The following is a 21,019-nucleotide window of genomic DNA, read 5'->3' on the forward strand; positions in this document are numbered from 1 at the left end:
AGGCAGGATGGCACACGAAATTAAATTCCATGGAAAATTTGTGGATTACCAAATTAGGTGGGCTTTTCAGGCCTGGACTGAATGAATCTGAACAATAATTTTGATATTCATTTTTTTATATAAATACATTTTTTTGTATAAATACATATTTCTATGGTGTTATAGTCATATGTATTGTGGATTGTTCAATATTTAAAAATATTTAAACAAATATATATTCTTATTTGGTTATTTAAAAATATATATTCTTATTTGTTTTTTTAAAAATATATATTTTTATTTGGTTATTTAAAAATACAGACTTTTATGTGGTTAATTAACAATTTACAGCACATTTACATTTGTGAAATGTACAGAAGAAAATTCCATATTTTGATGCATCTCCTTGATTTATTTGTGTTATGAATGTGAGTGTTTCTTTAAGATCTTGGGTATATATACACACCCTAATGCATATGGTGAAAATTTTATTTTCAGTTTGGTATCAGCATTGAAAAAGGCTCTTTGGAGCCGAAACTGGTTTGCTTTTTTTTTTTTTTTTTGTATATAATGGTTTATTTGTCTTAAATACCATTATATTGGATTTATAAGGATTCATCAGGAATAAAATATATTTCCGAACAATCCTTGAAGTGCTGGCCCATTTTTTGTGTTCCATACGTTTATGTTGGGGCCGTGCACGTTGTCCTGCGTGTGTGTATTCTTTGGTGGTTTCTCTGAACTATTTGGCACACTTTACTAGATTACAGAGGGATTTGATCAAGGAGTTATCAAATACCCCCTTTGGTGCTGTTTCTGATGAAGTTCAGGCATCTGTTACTTCCCGGCTGATGACCCTACAGTCCATATCCAATTCATCCATGAGGTTGATCTCACATTTAGCAGAGGGAACCTCAAGGGTAGCAGGTTTAGACATTTCCATAAGGAGACACAGCTGGATGCACCTTTGTAAGTTTTCAGAACCTTTCAAGTCTTCTTTTGTCAATGCTCCTTTTGATGGAACATCTTTATTCGGCCCCAAAGTAAAAAGCATTCTGTCCAGGTGTGAAAAAGACAGAAAGACCCTGTCTGCCATGGGCTTGCATTTTTCAACTCCTTAATGAACCTTTTCCAGGAATCAACAAAGTGGCCAAAATATGTGGTTCAAGAAGTCTTAGGGTCCTTTTCAAGACACAGGTGGAGGAGGTTCCCCCAGAGATGGAGGAAGGAATTCTAATGGATGAAGACACCCCCGTGGCAGAAGTGGCCTGCAGAACCAGGGTTCCAGAGAATCATTCCTTGACAAACCCTACCAGAACTCCTGAAAGGAGGCCCGATTGTCCACCTCTGGAGACAGTTGGGGGATGATTATCCTTCCACCAGAGAGCCTGGCTAGATATAACAAAAGATACTTGGGGGTGCAGAAGATTATTTTCAGAGGCTATATACTACCCTTTTCCCTTTCACCTCCAATCTCCAGAAAAATACCCAATGTTCCACCCAGTCAGAGGGAACAAGCAGCAATTCAGATACAAAAGCTGCTAAAAAAAAAAAAGAGTCATCCAAGAGGTCCCGCCAGACAAGATAGAATCCGTAACTTACTCAAGGTTCTTTTTGGTGCCAAAGAAATCAGGGGACTGGAAACCAGTTCTGGATCTCTCCAAACTAATCGAGACAGTTCAAAGAACCAAGTGTTGGATGGTTACAGTTTAGTCCATTCTCCCCTTTCTGGGCAAGGATGACTGGATGTGCTCTATAGACCTTCAGGATGCGTACTCTTATATAAAGATGAACAGACGATCCAGAAGGTACGTACACTACCAGCTGGGAGCCAGTTATTATCAATTCAAAGTACTGCCCTTTGGACTCACCACAACCCCTGGGTGTTTACCAAGTGCATGGCAGTAGTAGCAGCTCACCTGAGACTGCAAGGATTCCGAGTGTTTCCATAGCTAGATGATTGGCTCATTTCCGCTCCAACCAGGCATCAACTCATGTGGGCAAGAGACAAGGTTCTCCAGACTTGCTCTCTTCTGGGGTTAACCATAAACTATGACAAGTCTCATCTGCAACTGACTCTGAGATTAAAGCTTATAGGAGAAATTCTGAATACAAACACAAACATTGCTTCCCTTCCACTACTGAGAGTTCAGACTGTAAGATTCCATGTCAGCTCAACGATAAAAAAGACAAAACCAACTGCTACACAAAAAGGAGCCAGGGATCTGCACACCAAATTTGAAAATCCGTAAAAAATGTCCAAACCAAGTAAGTAAACTTGTACTCAACGTTTATTTAAGCCACAAAGTCTCTGTTTAGCTTTTTGTCTGTGACTCTTCACCAACGTCCTCAGAACAGGAAATAAACACATTCAGCACATCCTGTTTAAATACTACAATATAACTTCCAACTTTTGCCACACTGCCACCTGTGGTCGGAATACCAAATTTTCAATATATTAAAAAGAACATACAAAAAGGCATAAGACTATTTAAAAACATATATATAAATATAAAACACTCCCTTAATGATATAAGATTAAAAAACAAGTCAATAGCCAACAGGCTTGACTTGGAAAAAAGGAACCAGAAATATGTATTGAAATACAATAAAATAAATAAACGAAAAACAAAATAACTGGCAAACCTTGAGATAAGAGCTCCATGATCCAAAGTCCAAAGTCAAAATGTAACAAAACAAATAACTGAACACGGAGCAACCAAGGCTAAGAAATAATTCCACACAGCGGCAACTGCATATAAAAGTCCATTAACACAAGATAAAAAATCTGTTAAAACACAGGTTTATTCAATGATGGTAAGCGCTTTCACTTAGGAGCTTCATCAGACCAAACATATACAAGAGAAAAACACATATATACAGGAAGCATGATAATTAATAATAATCATTCAATTAACTTTCATTATAGTTATATACCCAAAACAAGTCTACAGTTGCGAGTCAATACATAAAAGTCACTGACGAAAAGCTAAACAGAGATTTTGTGGCTTAAATAAACGTTGAGTACAAGTTTACTTACTTGGTTTGGACATTTTTTACGAAGATTCCAAGTCAGAAAGATAATCTGCAGCATCTAAATTTCAGCTCACCTGATCCTTCAGGCTCTGGGATCAGTGGTGGCAACAATACTGTTAGTACCGCTTGCCAGGTTTTATATAAGAAGTCTTCAATGGATGTTAGCTGCTTAATGGTTGATTCTTTTATCAGTCTATGTCTTACCAGATAAGAATCACTCACACCTACAAGAAAGATCTCAAGTTGTGGATTCATTCAGACCAGGTTCTACAAGGTCATCTGTTCATTCCCCCTCAGCCCAAGGTCATAGTGACCACGAATGCTTCCCAACTAGGGTGGGGGAGCATTATCTAGAAAGACAGTCCAAGGCGCCTGGTCCTCCGCAGAGGCCTATTTGCATATAAATGTCCTAGAGATGAGAGCAGTGCTGGTAGCACTGCAGGCATTTCAGAATGCTCTCCCTTTGGAGACTATTGCAGTAATGATAGACAACATGTTGGTCGTCTGGTACATCAACAAACAGGGAGGAACCAAATCCTACCCATTGTGTTGAGAAGCTGTCAGAGAGTGGCAGTAGTGATCGCTTCCAACCACTTTCTTTTATCGACGCACATTCCAGGGAAGTCAAGTGTGATAGCAGAAAAATTGAGCAGGTGCATTGTTCTACTTCACGCATGGTCCTTCAACAACAAGATTGCGAACATAATCTTCTGTCAATGGGGCCAGCCTTGCTGCTATTTATTCGCATCCCCCCAACACCAAATGCAGCAACTACTTTTCCGTAACCCCCCCACAGGGGGAATCCCTGAGGGACGCTCTACTTCATGGTTGGCCCTCCGGTCTCCTTTATGCATATCCTCCCACGCCATTAATTCCCAAATTTCTTTAGAAAGCTACAACATTGTAGAGCAAGGGGTCATCCTCATTGCCCCTTATTGGCCTCAACAAATTTGGTTTCCCTTCCTTTGGCCTCACCTGATTCAACCACTTTGGTTTCTGGATCCGACTCCAGACCTCCTGTCTCACCTGACAGACATGATCCATGCAGACATAGTAAACCTCAGGCTGGCTGCCTGGTTTCTTCTCCTGTCCATCATATTCTTTTGTCCTCCCATAAACCTTCCACCAGAAAATTATACTCCAGCAAATGGAAAAGATGTGTTTTTTGGACTCAGAAACATAATACTGAACCTTTCACAGCCCCCATTCATAATATCTTGGAACTTCTAGTGCATCTTCCTGAAGAATGAGCTAGTTCTTCTACCGTTAAAGTACAATTAGCAGCAATTTCCAATTTTCATGTTGGAATAAATGGTTCTTCTGTAGTGTCCCATAAGTTGAGCAAAGCATTTTTGAGAGGCACTCTACTCTTAAGGCCCGCCTTTAAAGATCTTACTCCCCCTTGGGACCTAAAACTTGTGCTGCAGTCTCTTGCACATTCTCCTTTTGAACCCTCGGCTACATGTGAACTCAAATATCTTTCATGGAAAACAATTTTCTTAGTAGTCATTACCTCTGCCAGAATAATTTCTGAGATCCCAGCATTGTGCTCAAAACCTCCACAATTGATTTTCCATAAAGGCAGAGTTACCTTATGTACCAAACCGTCATTTCTTCCAAATGTGGTGTCAGATTCCAATATAAATCAATCTATTAATTTGCCAGTATTCTTTATCAGATTTTCTAACAAAGGAGAGTACATTACATTTATTAGATGTTTATAGACAGTTGAGTTCATTCTTACATAGGACTAAAAACATCAGAAATTCTGACCGATTATTTGTTTCATCTGCTGAACCAGCATTTGGTAAAACACTTACCAAGGTACTCTGACTAGATGGATAATAAATTGCATTTCCTTTGTGTATAACAAATTGGGCATTGCTCTGACAAAACCTGTTTGAGCCCATGCCACCAGGTCCTTGGCAACGTCCTCAGTTTTTCATTCCAGAGTGTCCATTATGATACTTGTGCAGCAGCTACTTGGGCTACCCCCCCCCCATACCTTTATTACTCAATACAAGTTAGATCTGGTCTCCAGAGAAAGGGCATCTTTTGGTTCTATGGTATTCAGAAATTTCCTTCCTTGAGTCCACCCTGGAAATTAGGTAGCTGGGCTGGGGACTCTGTCCCATCAGTTGAGGACAGAATGAAAATTGACAACATCAGATAAAGAAGTTATGTACTTACCATAATGTTCCATCTGAGTTGTCGATTTTCATTCTTCCTCAACTCCCCTCCCATCAACCCCCATCCTTAAGGCTTCTGGAAGAATGAGTGCTTAGAGGACCTATATGTCATTATTTACATAAACTCCAGATATAGTTTCACCATAATAATTATTGTCTTTTACTTTCTATTAAGGCAGCAAACAACATCTGAGGTAATTGGGGTTCGTGCATTGTGGGTAAGGGAGAAGCTCAAGAGTTTTTGGTTGCCACGAGCTTTAGCAACAGCCTTGTTGGATCCAAGGGGATCAGATCCGAATCCATCAGTTGAGGAAGAATGAAAATGGACAACACAGATGGAACACTATGGTGAATACACAACTTCTTTTTACTTGTCACTATTTGCAAGCAAGATTAGTGCCTAATGCATCATATTTTCTAAGTTGTCCATTTGGCTGTTAACAGACGTTTGTTTCTATATCAACTGATTCCTGATTTTCTTGCAGTAAGACTTTTTAAGGTTCATGTGTCACATCAAGTAGGAGCCTCATGCCTAAGTTCTCTTGACTATCGTAGAAGTGCAGAAATGAAGAAACTGATGGCAGATAAGGGTCACTTCAGGCCTAGAACCTACCAAATGCAAGGCTTAGTACATGCTCTTTCCCTAATAAAATTTGGCTTGGGGTTAAGTTCTGTGCCTTACTTAAGTGTTCCACTGTACATAGTATATGTTGGTGAAAGGTTAAGATATTTTGTAGATGGTTCTCTTTCTGAAGACATCATCAAAATACCCATGTGCACTTCCAGTGTCAGACTAGACAGCAGCATGATGGGTGAAAATTCCTGATGTCCAGGTGCGCCATTGTCATGTTTTTTTCAAAGCTTCTCAGAATGGTAGCATCTCCAGTAAGACTAACTTCTATAGCAATGTTTGTGCTCTACACTTGCATATAGTATACCATACACTAGCATATGTGCTGTAGAAGTGCAGTGTTTTCTGTCTGGCTCAGCTGTTGCCATCCTTGAGAATGTGTCTGCGTCCACTATACTGCAAGGTGGAGGCAGGCATAAAGTTCTTGTACTGTCACAGTTTGAAAGTGATTTGTCAGTCTGCTGCTTTTATCTGTTCTCCCTTTCTAGACCTTGGTCTTTCTCAGTTATGATCATCAGTGATGAGAATTAGAGCATCAGCCTCTTGTACTAATAGTTTCATTCATTTAATATTTGAATTAGTTTTAATTTATCTATTTATTTATTTTTTTAGGTTAGTACTAGGTTAACTGCCCTTGTGGGCCATTTCAATCAATTAAATTTTGTATTAACTCATTCACTCTGGACAAGCTCAGAAAATGCTGCCTGTTTACTTCCACCGTAGGAACAACATTGCAGCCTGAGCTTATTTTCAGATAATCCATTTGTAATATCATACAGAAAACAAATGTTCATAACTCTTTAACCATAAGAGCTAGACTAAAAATGTAAATGTGAAAGTTGTTCAGCAGACACTGACCTTTCCAACAGTATAAATGTTGATAGTGTGTATGTAAGTCATTATTAAATATTTGCCAAGGAATGCTGATATTGTGCATATTTTGTACCTTTTTGGTACAACAAATCACAATATCTTAGTGAATGTACCATGTAGACCCATATAATTTGTAATTAATGTGTTTGTATGAATGTTAGTTTGAAAATAATACCTTAACCATTGCTGTGTGATGCTCTGTTATAGAGATATTCACAGAAATATGACTAATATTATATTTCTCATAATATCTCATCACCTGTAACAGACAGGGACTACATATCAGTGTACAAGTTGTGTGGCTCAATGTCACCTTCAAAATGATGCCTCATTTGTGTCATCACCATGCTCCCTTGCAAAGATATGGGCATAATAATGAGAAATATTGCAAATGTATAATTTTCATAATCCTACAACACTAAACAAACTGTGATATCTGTGCATGTGTACAGCATACAAACACGGTTCTTTTCCCATGTTGTAAGGGGTAATACTGTCTTCAAAATGATGTATTACTTGGGACATTGACATGCTCCCTTGCAAAATTATTTACCAAAATATGTAAATCAATCATAATTTCCATAAACTAAGTCCTAAACAAACTTTGATATCTGTACATGTGTACAGCATATGAATACAAATCTTTTACCATGTTGTAACTATTAATAGTGTCTTCAAAATGAGGTATTACGTAGCACATTGAGATGTTCCCTTGCAAAGTTATTTACCAAAATATGAAAAAAAATCATAATTTTCATAACCTTAGTCCTAAACTTTGATATCTGTATATATGTACAGAATACAGACATAGTTATTTTATCATGTTGTAAGGAATAACACTGTCTTCAAAATGAGGTATCACTTGGCACAGTTACATGCTCCCTGGCAAAGTTATTTACCAAAATATGAAAAAAATCCTAATTTCCATAACCCGAGTCCTAAATAAAGTGTGATATCTGTAGATGTGTACAGAATACTGACACCATTCTTTTATCATATTGTAAGGACTAACACAGTCTTCAAAATGAGGTATAATTTGGCACAATTACAGGCTCCCTATCAAACTTATTTACTAAAATATGAAAACAATCATAATTTCCATAACCAAAGTCCTAAACAAAACATATCTGTACAGTTCTCCTGCATACAGACACGGTTCTTTCCCCATCCTGTAACTACTAATACTGCCTTCAAAATGAGGTATTACTTACCCTGATGACACGTTCCCTGATAAAGTTATTTAGCAAAATATTAAAAAATATCATAATTCTCATAACTATGGTCTCAAACAAACTGTGATATCTGGACAGGTGTATGGCATACAGGCACAGTTCTTTTTCCATCCTGTAACTAATAATACTGCCTTCAAAATGAGATATTACTTACCCTGATGACATGTTCCCTGACAAATGTATTTAGCACAATAGGAAAATAAATCATAGCTCTCATAACCATGATTGTAACCAAACTGTGATATGTGTGCAGGATGGTTATTGACATATTCTCTTGTATGTGGTATTATCCTCAAACAGCTGTTTTTACTCGGCATGTTCACCATCTCCCTACCACAGTTATTTGCCAAACTAGGAGAAATATAATTTACATAACACAATTCATAATCAAACTATTATCTGTACCTGTGCACAGCATACAGATGGTTCTTTGACAATATGAAAATGAAGTGTTACTCAGCTTGTGTACAAGTTCCCTAGCAGTTCTTTTCCTGTGTCATCAGTAGTGACAACGGTGTTCATAAAATATAAAAAGAGTTTTTTACCATACCGGTCCTATTTGGTCATGGCTGTTGTGCATTCGTTCTCACTAGCTGCATGTTACCAATATATTTTGCATAGCTGTCATCACGCCATTGTGGAGGTCAGTCAAGAACAACACAATGCCATCCTCAGTTAGGTGAACGCCATCTCTTCTGTAAAGGTGAACATCTTCTGCAGAGATGCTGTCATAGCAGATTGTTGATCCACCGTCCCTGTGCATCAAGCCATGCATGAACACATTCTGTAAACGTCTGGCCTTGTGTGCTGCCCACTGACTGTTTGCTGTTTTCCATGTCTGGCGAGGAATTATGTCAGACCACACAAAATGACAATGTGGCCACCACGACTGCAGGCGTTCAAAAATTGTTCTGATTTCAAACCATAGACTTCCAAGTGGGTGAGTAATGGCATCAATCCCTCCAAAGTGCAGCACAAGAATGTCAGGTTCAGGGTAGATCGAAGACTTCTCTTCCAACAACTGCAGGAGTCTGTTCCAATGCATCCAGTATACCTTCACACTAGATGTGGGGAAGCTCAGGTTGTAGTGGTTTTCATTTCTGGAGGCATGGCTGGCAGCCCAATGAATGTAGGAATGGCCACACACCAACACTTTGACTTGTCATTTTCCTGCTCGTGAAGCCATGTTACTGTCACAAGATGGGCGCATATGCACAGGAAAGAAATGCAAACAGGTTACTACTGATGTTTGAGAGATGTATTGGAAGACTACACATACATGTATATCATTAGCATTACCTGGTTAACTCACCCAAATCTTCACTCCTATCCACAGTGGCATTATTGCTTTGATAAGGTACATAACCAGTGATGACGATGCACATATATGTACCTACCATCCTTGACAACACTAAATAACACACGAGTGATACATTTGGAGGAGATCACCCACAGCTCAACTCTCCCTCCTTGTTGATAAAGGGGGTTGTTTCCCTCTTGTTTGTTGATGCACCAAACCAGTGACATATTGTCCATTTGGATAGCAATTAGCCCTAAAGGAGGGAGTTCTGAAAGGCCTGCAACTCTAAAAAGACGTTCTCTTCTCCAAGACATTTATATGCATATTGCTGTCTTCTGGGAACCATATAACCACAATGAGGACTTTACTGTGTATCAAACAAGAGTGTCAGGAGTGATTTGTGAAAGACGAGTACCAGTAAGAGTGAAAGGGAAGGTCTACAAGATGGTAGTGAGACCAGCTATGTTATATGGGTTGGAGACAGTGACACTAACAAAAAGGCAGGAGTCAGAGCTGGATGTGGCAGAGTTAAAGATGTTAAGATTTGCACTGGGTGTGATGAGGGTAGACAGGATTAGGAATAAGTATATTAGAGGGTCAGCCCAGGTTGGTCGGTTTGGAGACAAAGTCAGAGAGGCGAGATTGTGTTGGTTTGGACATGTGCTGAGGAGGGATGCTGGGTATATTGGGAAAAGGATGCTAAGGATGAAGCTGCCAGGTAAGAGGAAAAGAGGAAGGCCTAAGATAAGGTTTATGGATGTGGTGAGAGAGGACATGCAGGTGGTTGGTGTAACATGTTGAACAAGATGCAGAGGACAGGAAGAAATTGAAACAGATGATCCGCTGTGGTGAGACCTAATGGGAACAGCTGAAAGTAAAAGAAGAAGATAGAAAGAAACTGGTGGGGGATGGTTTGAAATGACTTTACATAGACAAAAACCCAAATCTGGCTTGTGCATTCATCAATGTGATAACGACCTCTACTCAACAGTGACAAATGCTGAGAATTTTACCTGAAAAGTGATATAGTGGAATTAATAATAAGCTGCATTTCATCACTTGAAATTTACGTATGCTCAGACACAGGTGATAATTGCTGCACATAACCTTTTGAGTAGGCATTCATTATAATTCAGTAGAAATAGTATATCATTATAATTCAGTAGAAATAGTATAACACTTAGATATTACTGAGCCCTTCCTCCTCCCACCCAATTTCCACACATGACTGACAAAGCCAGGAAAAATGCCCAAAATATATGGTAGTGCATGCTGGTAGTAGTCAGCAAGTAATAACCTTTACCTCACTCAGGCAGCTACTGAGTATAAACAGAAATACAATAATACAACCAGAAATGTCAAACTTATCTGCTTCATCCATGTAAGAATTAGTCCAAAAAGTAGTCATTCAAGTTATCTCACCTAACCATCCCTCTGGTTACAATAACACAAGCCGCGGTGGTGCAGCGGTAGCATTGTTGCCTCACAGCAAGAGGTTCTCCCATTTGATTCTCGGCTGGAGCGCCTTCTGTGTGGAGTCTGCATGTCTTCCCCACGGTCGAGTGGCATTCGAAAGACATGCGTAGAATGGGCGTGCCTTCGTTGAAGGTTGGGCATTGAGCTGGCACCTCGGCACCCGTAAAAAATCTACTACTAATCATTAGCAGACCGGAGTTCCGCTGTGGCGACCCCTAACCAGGAAAAGCCAAAAGAAGAAGAACAACTGTTTGTTATCCATTATTCCAACATTTCTTCAGACGTGTTTATCATCAGTGTTCCTCAATACAGTATGTGCATATCGTTAACAGATAGTAAATGATTTTTGAAAGCTGGATACATAAACAAAAAATTATAATAACCATCACTGAAACCTGAGCTAAAGATAATCTATTATTATATGCAACAAAAACAAAAAAAGGACAGTAGAAGCAGCAATACGACCACATACAAAGATCCAACACAATTTTATTTTCTTCTCTGGCGCCTCGGCTCACGCCTTCTAGGAGAATGAATGTTCCAAATACTTACAGATTATTTATACCATTCAAGAACCTTAATTACAAAAGCCAATAAAACAATTTCACAATCAAACAATTAATCAATTTACAATATATATCATTCATAAAAATACTCTCCAATTGCATTCTACATTAATACCCGTAGGTGTCAGTGTATTATACTTCAATATAAAAACTGTTTCCTTATATAGCAGCTTTTGTTTAACTAAATTATTATCAACATTATTAACTAATACCTGTTCCAAAACTGTTGCCAATAAACCTTCAGGTAAACTATTATGATAGTCTTTGAAGTGTACTGCTAAAGGGCTTTCTAATTTCTTATTTTTTATATCTCTTATATGTTCTTGAAGTCGGACCTTAAAGGCCCTTTTACTTTCCCCTATATAAAACAGTCCACATGGACATTTAATAGCATAAACTATTGCTACTGAATTACAAGAAAAAGTTCCACACGGTCTAAAAATCTTACCATTAATACATTCAAATGTTTTACTTATATATTTACACGAAATGCATTTCCCACATTCAAATGTTCCCATTAAAACTATCTCTTTTAGTAAATTAACATTTGGATTAGAATACATAGCATGTACCAACATGTCCTTGAGATTTCTTCCTCTTTTATAAGAAAATACAATACTTGTTGGAATAATTTCTACTAAATCTCTATATTTGAATAAAAAAGGCCAGTATTTTTGTACTGCTTTTTTAACTTCTTCTGTCATTAAATCATATGACAGAACAAAAAACATCTGTTTGTCAATATATTTGTCTTTTTCTCCTTTATTTGCTCTGTTTTTATTATTTTTATTTATCTGAGATCTTTCATTCTTAGCTTTTCGTAAGGATAACTTGACCTCTTTTTCATTGTAATTTCTTCTTACAAATAAATCTACTGTTTTTTGTAGTTCTATTTCCAATTCATTACCATTATTACACAACCTCATAATTCTAATGAATTCCCCATACGGTAAAGATTTCATAAGATGAGCAGGATGATGACTTAATCCATCTAAAAAATGTAAATTTTCGAATTTCCTATAAATTCTTGTAACTATTTTACCATTACTCATCCCCTCTAAAGTCAGATCCAAAAAATTAACTTTACTACCCATTTGGAAATCATCAAATTCCAGTCCAAATTGATTTTTATGTAAGTCTTTTTTAAAGGCTTCTAACTCATCTATACCACCCCTACAAATAAAAATTAAATCATCTATATATCGATAATAGCTTATTACATGATTTTTATAAAATTCCAAATGGTACAAAAAATCAAGCTCAAAGCAACTCATCAAAATATTGGCATACATTGGGGCAAAACTTGCCCCCATAGCTGTGCCTTTTAGTTGGTGAAATAACTGACCATCAAAATAAAAATAATTATTCTTAAGACAAAATTCCACTAAATCTATAATGTAAAATGACTGAGGGCTGTCACCTAAGGTTCTACTTAGAGCCTGCAAACCATGTTCATGTTTTATGCTTGTATATAAACTTTTTACATCGGCTGTAAACCAAAACATACCCTCAGTCCATTTTATTAGGGTAATCTTGTTCAGAAATTCAAAACTATCTCTAATGTATGTTGTCTGTTTCTTCACATAAGGATACAAAAAACTATGCAAAAATATCCCCATATTGTGTAAAAAATATTTGCATGCTGATACAATGGGGCGTCCCGGAGGACAATTCATATTTTTGTGTACCTTTGGTAAACAGTAAAACAAAGCTATCTCATGATTATTGACCTTAAATTTCTTCATTATGTCATCTTTTGAAAAATATCCTAATCTCAGTCCTTTATAAAGTAACTCATCATATAGTTTCAAAGCATTACTATAGGCTCTAATGTCACATTTACTATATGTGGTAGTGTCATCAAGATGATTATGACACATCTGTGCATATTGAGTATAATGCATAAGTACCACCTTATTCCCCTTATCAGCGGGCTTTATTATCAAATCTTGTTTTTTAGCTAAAATCTGTAATGCTTGCCATTCTAATCTGGTCAAATTATATTTAACCTCAGATTTATTATTACAAAAATCTTTATACAACATTTCTATATCAAAATTTAACATCGCTGAAAAACTTTTAATACCTTCATGTATAAAAGGAGGAACAAAGTCACTTTTCACATTAATTTTAGAAGTATCTAATTTACTATATGCATTATAACTATTCATATCTACATACTCTGAAGAACAAGAATAGAAACTGTCATCTGAATCACCAGAGGATTCAGTAGACACCGTAATGCTATTTTCATTACACACATTATACCCATTTTTATCCTGAAAAAAAGCAGCTAAATGCAGTTTCCGTATAAACTTGTAAACATCACTTTTCAAAACATGTTCACGTGGTAATACAGTTGGAACAAATTTCAAGCCTTTACTTAATACTGAAATCATTTCATTACTTAAATTCATCCCACATAAATTAATAATGTAAGAAGAATCCACATTACTAACTTGAAATACAGAAAAAATGTCATTAGTTTTGTCTAGTTCGTTTGTACCTTTGCGTATAAACGCCAACGAAAGGTCTCTGTCCATATTCTGTTTCCCTTTCATTCTCTCTGTATCTTTCGCCGTCTCCAAACCCATTCCGCTTGGTTTTCCGAAAGGATTGCTGAAACTTTTTTTGATCTTTGTATGTGGTCGTATTGCTGCTAAAGATAATCTATGCCTGTTACACCGTATCTGTAGTACAATATTCTAACAAATAGATCAGCTGAGAGAGCATGGCATGGCATCTTGCAGTCAGCCAGTGAATCAGTTGTGTATGCATAAGTGCCAAAATGACACAATAAACTGTTTTGCCCACCAATCACTTCAGCAGTCTGACCATGTATGCACAAGTACTTCCTTAGTACACAAATCAGTTATTTCCCCTGAATGACCCTCCCGTAACAGTTCCTGGTATATACATGCACCAAAATGAGGCATTCACCCAAGTCACCCCTTTCAAAAAGCAGTGTAACATGACAAGACAGAGACAGAGAGAAGCTAACGCTTCTGTCAATGTTTTTCCAACATATAGACACATATATCTACATCTTGCGTTTATTATATCACCTCATTGAGTCCCCTTTGTAGTTTCATCAGTTTAATATTGTATACTGTTTATATACTGTTTATTCAGTTTATAGAATTATGAATGCCTAAGGAAACAAATGAAGGGTGAAGAGTTAATTTTCTGCACACAAACAAAAAGGTGATGACTGGTTTTAGTCCTGGGTGTACACTACTTTACCCCCTATAAAAACACAATATAACTGTAACAGCAGAGTTGTTTTCAAATGCCCCATTTTTATAAGCCATTCTGAATTACGATTGAAAATACCATGACATTACAACACAGACTGCTTCATTTCTTTTGCATCAGTCACTGGTACAGAAGTCATTCTTCTAAAATGTAAAACGGTTGAGGTCAAAGACACGCAGGCATTGCCAATATCTTGATGTCACTAAAACATGCTCACAATTTGTGGAGGAAAACCCCCCTTTCCAATATTTAGAATTACTGGAGACTTTTGTACCTCAAATCATTCAGAGCTACAATACCACACTTTCCCAGCAGTACTCTGTCTTTTCCATGGTTAACTACACTAGGAGAATATATACAGAAATTTATATAAAAGAGAAGCTAAATGCTTTACACTTTTCCCCAGGCAGCATCTTCATTAGTATGTCCAGGTATACACATGCACCAAAATGAAGCATTTCCCCAAACAACCCTTCAGTAACATTTCCTTGTATGTGCAGCCACCAAAATGAACACTTCACCCAAGCAACTTTCAGCAGAATGTTGAGGTATGCACAATCACCAAAATTAAACTCTTCCTCAAATGAAACTTCAGTAACATTTACTAGTCTGTACAACCACCAAAATGAAGCATTTACCCAAGCGACCCCTTCAATAAAATGTATGCACCAGAATGAAAGATTTCCCCACAACGACCGTTCAGTAACATTTCCCTGGTATGTACAAGCACCAAAATGAAACATTCACCAAAGTGAACCCCTTATGTGCAGGTAGATAGTAGCTGCACATTACCTTTTGATTAGACATTCATTATATTCTCTTCTGTTGTCATGCATGCAGTCATTCACAAATGCAGACAGCAGCACACGTACACACACACACACACACACACACACACACACACACACACACACACACACACACAATTTTTGTAGTCTGAAGTTGGTGTATTTCCCACTAGCTAAACAGCAAAAGAGCTGCTTAGCAAGTGCAAAATAATGGATCAACAGACATCCCTACTGACTCTCTCATAGTGCATCTTACATAACTCTCAACTGCACATATTTTCACAGAATGTCCAGATTTTTGCCTCATATTTTTGGAATGTGTATTATAAAATTGTAGTTTTCTGCCATATTAGTGGCAAATCATTAAAGATTGAAGTTAGAAAATAGTGACCGACATCAGATGGATGTTGGAGAATTTCAGGTATTATCCTTTTTTTGCCCTTTCCATTCTGCTTCCCTATGTGAGCGTCTATATTAGAACACCAAACATTCAAAATGTCGAGTGTTCTAATATCGAACCCTAGCAATCGAAAATACAAAACATCAAACATTCGGAACAGCGAATTTTTTCCTAGGGAAAAAATTTGCTGTTCCAAAACACATACACACAACACAAGCACACCAAACTAACAGCAATCCACACACATACACCTAAACTCTTATACCTAACCCTACACTAAACTATACATACACCACTATCTATCCACCTACCTTAACCCAAACCCTAACCCTAAGGTCCGTCACTATCGCACAGTCACCTCACCCGCGCCCTAACCCTAACTCATTTACCCCGCCCTAACCCTCACGTCCACACAATCGCACACTTACCTGACCCGTGCCCTAACCCTAACTCACCTAACCCACACATCCACACAACCGCACACTTACCTGAACCTGGCCCGTAACTTTCCACCAGAGCGCTGAAAATACCGAAGCAACAGAAACGGACAACCAAATTCTTTCCCCTAGAAAAGAATTCAGTTTTCTGTTGCTTCGATATTTTCAGTGTTCGCTGAAAACGGGTCGATATTAGAACACTCAACATTTCACATGTTCAGTGTTCTAATATAGACCCCTATCTGATACATAGCAATGAATGCTGAGGATTTAAGGAACTTCAGATACCTCTCCCTTGATGACCCTAGATAGGACGGGTATTTTGCCTGCCCTTGTATTGTTGACCCTGACACCTAAATGGTTTTCCCTTTACTTTCAAGTCCTTTCATATTTGTGGTTGGCAGTCTTTTCACTTCATGTGCTTGATATCTGCTTTCTTCTCTTTACTGCAGCATAGCAGTATTGCAGGGCATCTCCTTGAGTATTTGGTATGCCATCATGATTTAAATGCAAGATATTTCTATTTAGAGTCAATTGGAAATTGCTTCTGAACCTTAATGTGAAGATGTGCTTTAGCAGGGGAGCATTTGTTGTGGAACAGGATGCAAATTCATTTAAGGCTGTCTTCATTTCTGCTAAATGCTATACTAAGGGTTTTAGGGCAGATGTTGGTGTGTTCCCATGATGTTGTATGTGACCTTACTGCATTTTCTGAAAAGAGCTTAGGCCTTCACTAGGATCTTGTTCATATTCTGATGCAGAGCCTTTAGAGACTATTCAGAGCTTATTGACCATGCTAGGATATTATTTAGGGGATCTGATATTTAGTACAGTACTCTTTCAGGTCTTTTAGGCAAATCACCTTACTAGAACCTTGGTTAGTGTTCTGATGCAGGGTCTTATAAGACAGTTGCCATGCTAAGACTTTGTTTGAGTGCTGTTTCAAGATCTTTTGAGCTGATTGCTTTGCTCACCACTCACTTCTAGGGCTTCAATGTGTTTCCTGGAGCCAGACTTTGTTTCAACCTCAGGCTTACACACAAAAACAAAATGCCAGCAAGAGGGTCCGCACAAAAATAAAATGCCGGCAAGAGGGTGTCATACTCGCATCACATACACATTCATTTATCCATTCACACACACATACACTCTGCTTTCACACATGCACCGCTCACTCTGTCTCATACTCACACATACACATTCTCTTCCGCATTCACACACGCAGACATTTTGCTCACACACAAACTCTTCATTCATGCATTGCTCAGTCTCTCTCATACAGATAAATACACAATCTCTTCTGCATTCGTACACACACAGACATTTTGCTTTTATTCATTCTGTGATGCACTGCCCACTCGTTCTCATACACACACATTCTCTTCTACATTCGTACACACACACATTCTGCTTCCACGCATGTACTGTTCATTTTCTCATGCATTGCTCACTCTAACTCTTACACACATATGCACAGTCTCTTCCGCATTCATACACACACATTCATACTCCTTTCTTGCACACATTTACTCACACACATGCAGACAGAAGCAGACACTCATAAACAGTCAAGCAGACACACACACACATTTTTCTTTTTGGTCCGGTACCAAAGGAAGCCTAGTGGTTGGGGACTACTGCGATACTGGAAAACGCTACAGCTCAACAGTCCAGATTTCTGTGTCATATTTTCAGTCTTCTCAGCTTGAAACTGCCTACTGCAGATGATTGAAGTTAATGCCATACATTTGACTTTCTGACTGCACACTTACTAGGGGTGAGGCAATGCAAGCAAGCAGAAAAGCACTTATTGCCGGAACAAAGTGTTTGTGACGGCCAAAACTTAAACCACTCCCTATTGTTATGAATGTCGGGAGAGGTTGAGAGGTATAGTCTGTAGGTACGGGAACATCCTTGGCTGCTGCTGCCATTTTTCGCATCACTCTCAGACTTCACACTCTCTCTCTCACCTCACTCTCTCTCACACACATACACACACACACACACACACACACACACACACACACACACACACACACACACACACACAGTCTGAAATTTCCCATTCAGTCACTCGCAGACAGTCTCACCTACACTCACAAACACACATATATTCTGCTTTCATGCACATACCACTCATTCTCTCATGCATGGCTAACTCCCTCTCATACATCCCATCCCAAAAAAAACAAACTCTTGCTCTTCCTCCCCCATTCTCTTGCTCAACATAGATCTTCTTTTGTTGTTAAATCTTGTATTAATACAGCCATCCATCCTGACACCCACACTAAACTCTTAGGGGTTATCATTGACGATGAACTAAAATTCAATCAGCATATACAGCAATGCATAAAGAAAACCCATCAAAAACTTGGTCTCCTAAATCAGAACAGAAAATACCTCACTCCTGAGGCTAGACTCACCCTTGGACAAGCACTTCTCCTCCCCTCTCTCCTCTATGCTGCCCCAGTTCTCACAAATATTCAAACTACTACCCTGAACAAACTTCAACAAACCTACCACAAAATAGCCAGATTCATTACTAACTGCCCAAACAACACACACCACTGTATTGCCTTAAAGTCTCTACAATGGCTGGAACTCCCGCAATTACTTCATCTCTACCAATTTCACATGCTGCACTCTATGCTGTTTAAACCCTCCTGCTGTCCTTCCCTATCTCTCCTTGTTTCCATCTATACCCCTTCTCGATCTCTCTGCACCTTAAATCAGCAATTGCTTGATGTCTACCACCCTAACAAGTCTGTTGGTAAGCAACTCTACAAGCATTCTGTGGCCCAAGCTTGGAATAGACTTCCCTTTGATATACGCTCTATCTCTCATACTCCATTATTTAAAAAAGAACTGAAGTCACATTTACTCAATTCCAGAACCTGCCCCTGCTATGACCCTACTTAGCTCTCCACTCCTCCCACACTCATATCTCTCTCATTACATCCTACTATCACTCTTGACTTTCCCCATCTGTTCAGCAACTAAGAATTTAATTTCTTCAAAGAAACAAAAAATGCAGTTGTTTATTTCTACACATGTAGATGTTTATTTCTATTGCTTGCTATTATTGTTTGTAATACTTTTTTTCTTGTTCTGTGATCATATATTGTATTTGCTGGAGCTTTTCTCTTCAGGTCTCCACTGAAAATGGGACAATAACCCAGCTGGACTAACCCGATTAACAAATGTCAATAAATAAATAAAATAAATAAATACACACACGTCTCTCATGCACACAGACAGTCTCATCTGCATTCGCAAACACACATATATTTTTGCTTTCACACACGCACCGATCATTCTCTCATGCATTGCTCACTCAGAATTAGAATCCACAAAAAAAAAGTGAAATCAAATCTCTCCTCACAAACAAAAATCACAAAATGCAAAACCAAGCAGTATCTCCTGTATTCCAGACTCACAAACCGGCAGGCAGATGAAAATGGATGTTCTGTCCAAATAAACTGCAGGATCCAGTAGCAATAAAGTCTGAAAATATCAGAAAAATGAAAGGGAATTGCTACTGCTGAACCCTGTATTTATTTGGACAGATCAAAGAAAACTTAGCTTGGGGGATGGAGGTGTTATGCAAGTGGCGGCTTGACATGGAACAAACCAATTGGCTGCCACCACTTGCTCCTTGAAATGCATAGAGAATCGGTATACTAAGAGTATTTGTATATACAGCCGATTTTCTCCAAAAAGTTAAATATGAACATCATATAACTCCACAATGAAAAGTAAGTTGAGAAAGTAACTGAAAAAGTTCAGTTACTTTTTCAACTTATTTTTTAACAGTGGAGTTACAATACGGGTTTAAAGTTAGAAGCGCTTGTGGAAGGGACTTGGCTGTAACAGCATACAGTTACTACCTTCTCACAGCGCGCTCGGATGTAAGCACAGAGGCACTGTGAGATGGTACTCTGGGTTAATGAGTTAAACTGTAGGGATATATAGCATGTGTGCACATCCATGTGAGTGTTTGTGTTTCAGATTTCATTGATAAGTATTTGAATTTAAAAATCTCATTTAGAAAAGCTCCAAGCATCATGTAAATTAATAATGGGTGCAAAGATGTGGCCACATACAGGAAGAAAATATATTTAGCAGAAATAGTCACAATAAGAACTGTCATTTAATTATTCTTGTCAAAATCAGCTTTTAGTTTTGTTATAGCCTTCTTCCCAGAAGATATGATGCCCACTGTATGAGCCTAGGCAAGTAATTTTATCAGAAAATGATCCTAGCTACCACTGAGAAAAGGCAACTGTGCCTAGTGAGTGGGTTTACCTTGTGAAAAAACAAATAAAATAAATAACAGTGTGATACAATATGTTTCTCAGACATGTAAATCACAAATTACTGCTATTTAAAGCTGCCAAAAGTTTAACGTTTCTCGCTCTTGATTTTATTGTAGTGGTCAGATCTTTTGTTCTGCACATTTTTGAACTCAGCAAAGGTGAAGCAGAAATCACAATGGGATATCTTGAATGACTTAAAGTAGGAGTACTGGATGTGGTGTGGTGTGGGCAGAACTTATCCTTGATGGCTGGCTAAATTATGAAATATGAAATTCTCAACCTTTTTATGAAGCATGAGTTTGTGGTCTCTTCAGCCCACCTTTTTGTGCGCAGAGTACGGTGTGAGATCCAACATTCTGAATGTCAGGCCTTCTTATTCTATTTGGTTCTCCCAGTAGGACCTTGGTACCAGCGCTTCGTTCTCTTTGGTTCCACCATCAGGACCTTGGTACCAGTGCTTTATTCTGTTTGGTTCAGTGATCAGGACCTTGGTACCAATGTTTCATTCTGTTTGGTTCTGCCACCAGGACCTTGGTACCAA

The 21,019-nt window shown here is 38.2% G+C and overlaps 1 protein-coding gene across 3 annotated transcripts in view; it reads left to right on the forward strand.

Moving 5' to 3' along the window:
• LOC122798538 (protein lifeguard 2-like) overlaps positions 1-21,019 on the forward strand; it is an 861,262-nt gene that overhangs the window by 761,533 nt on the left and 78,710 nt on the right. The gene's annotated exons all lie outside the window — the stretch shown is intronic.

Source organism: Protopterus annectens, chromosome 3.part1 (assembly GCF_019279795.1).
Source record: "Protopterus annectens isolate FY-2018-M chromosome 3.part1, PAN1.0, whole genome shotgun sequence".
Lineage (NCBI taxonomy): Eukaryota > Metazoa > Chordata > Ceratodontiformes > Protopteridae > Protopterus > Protopterus annectens.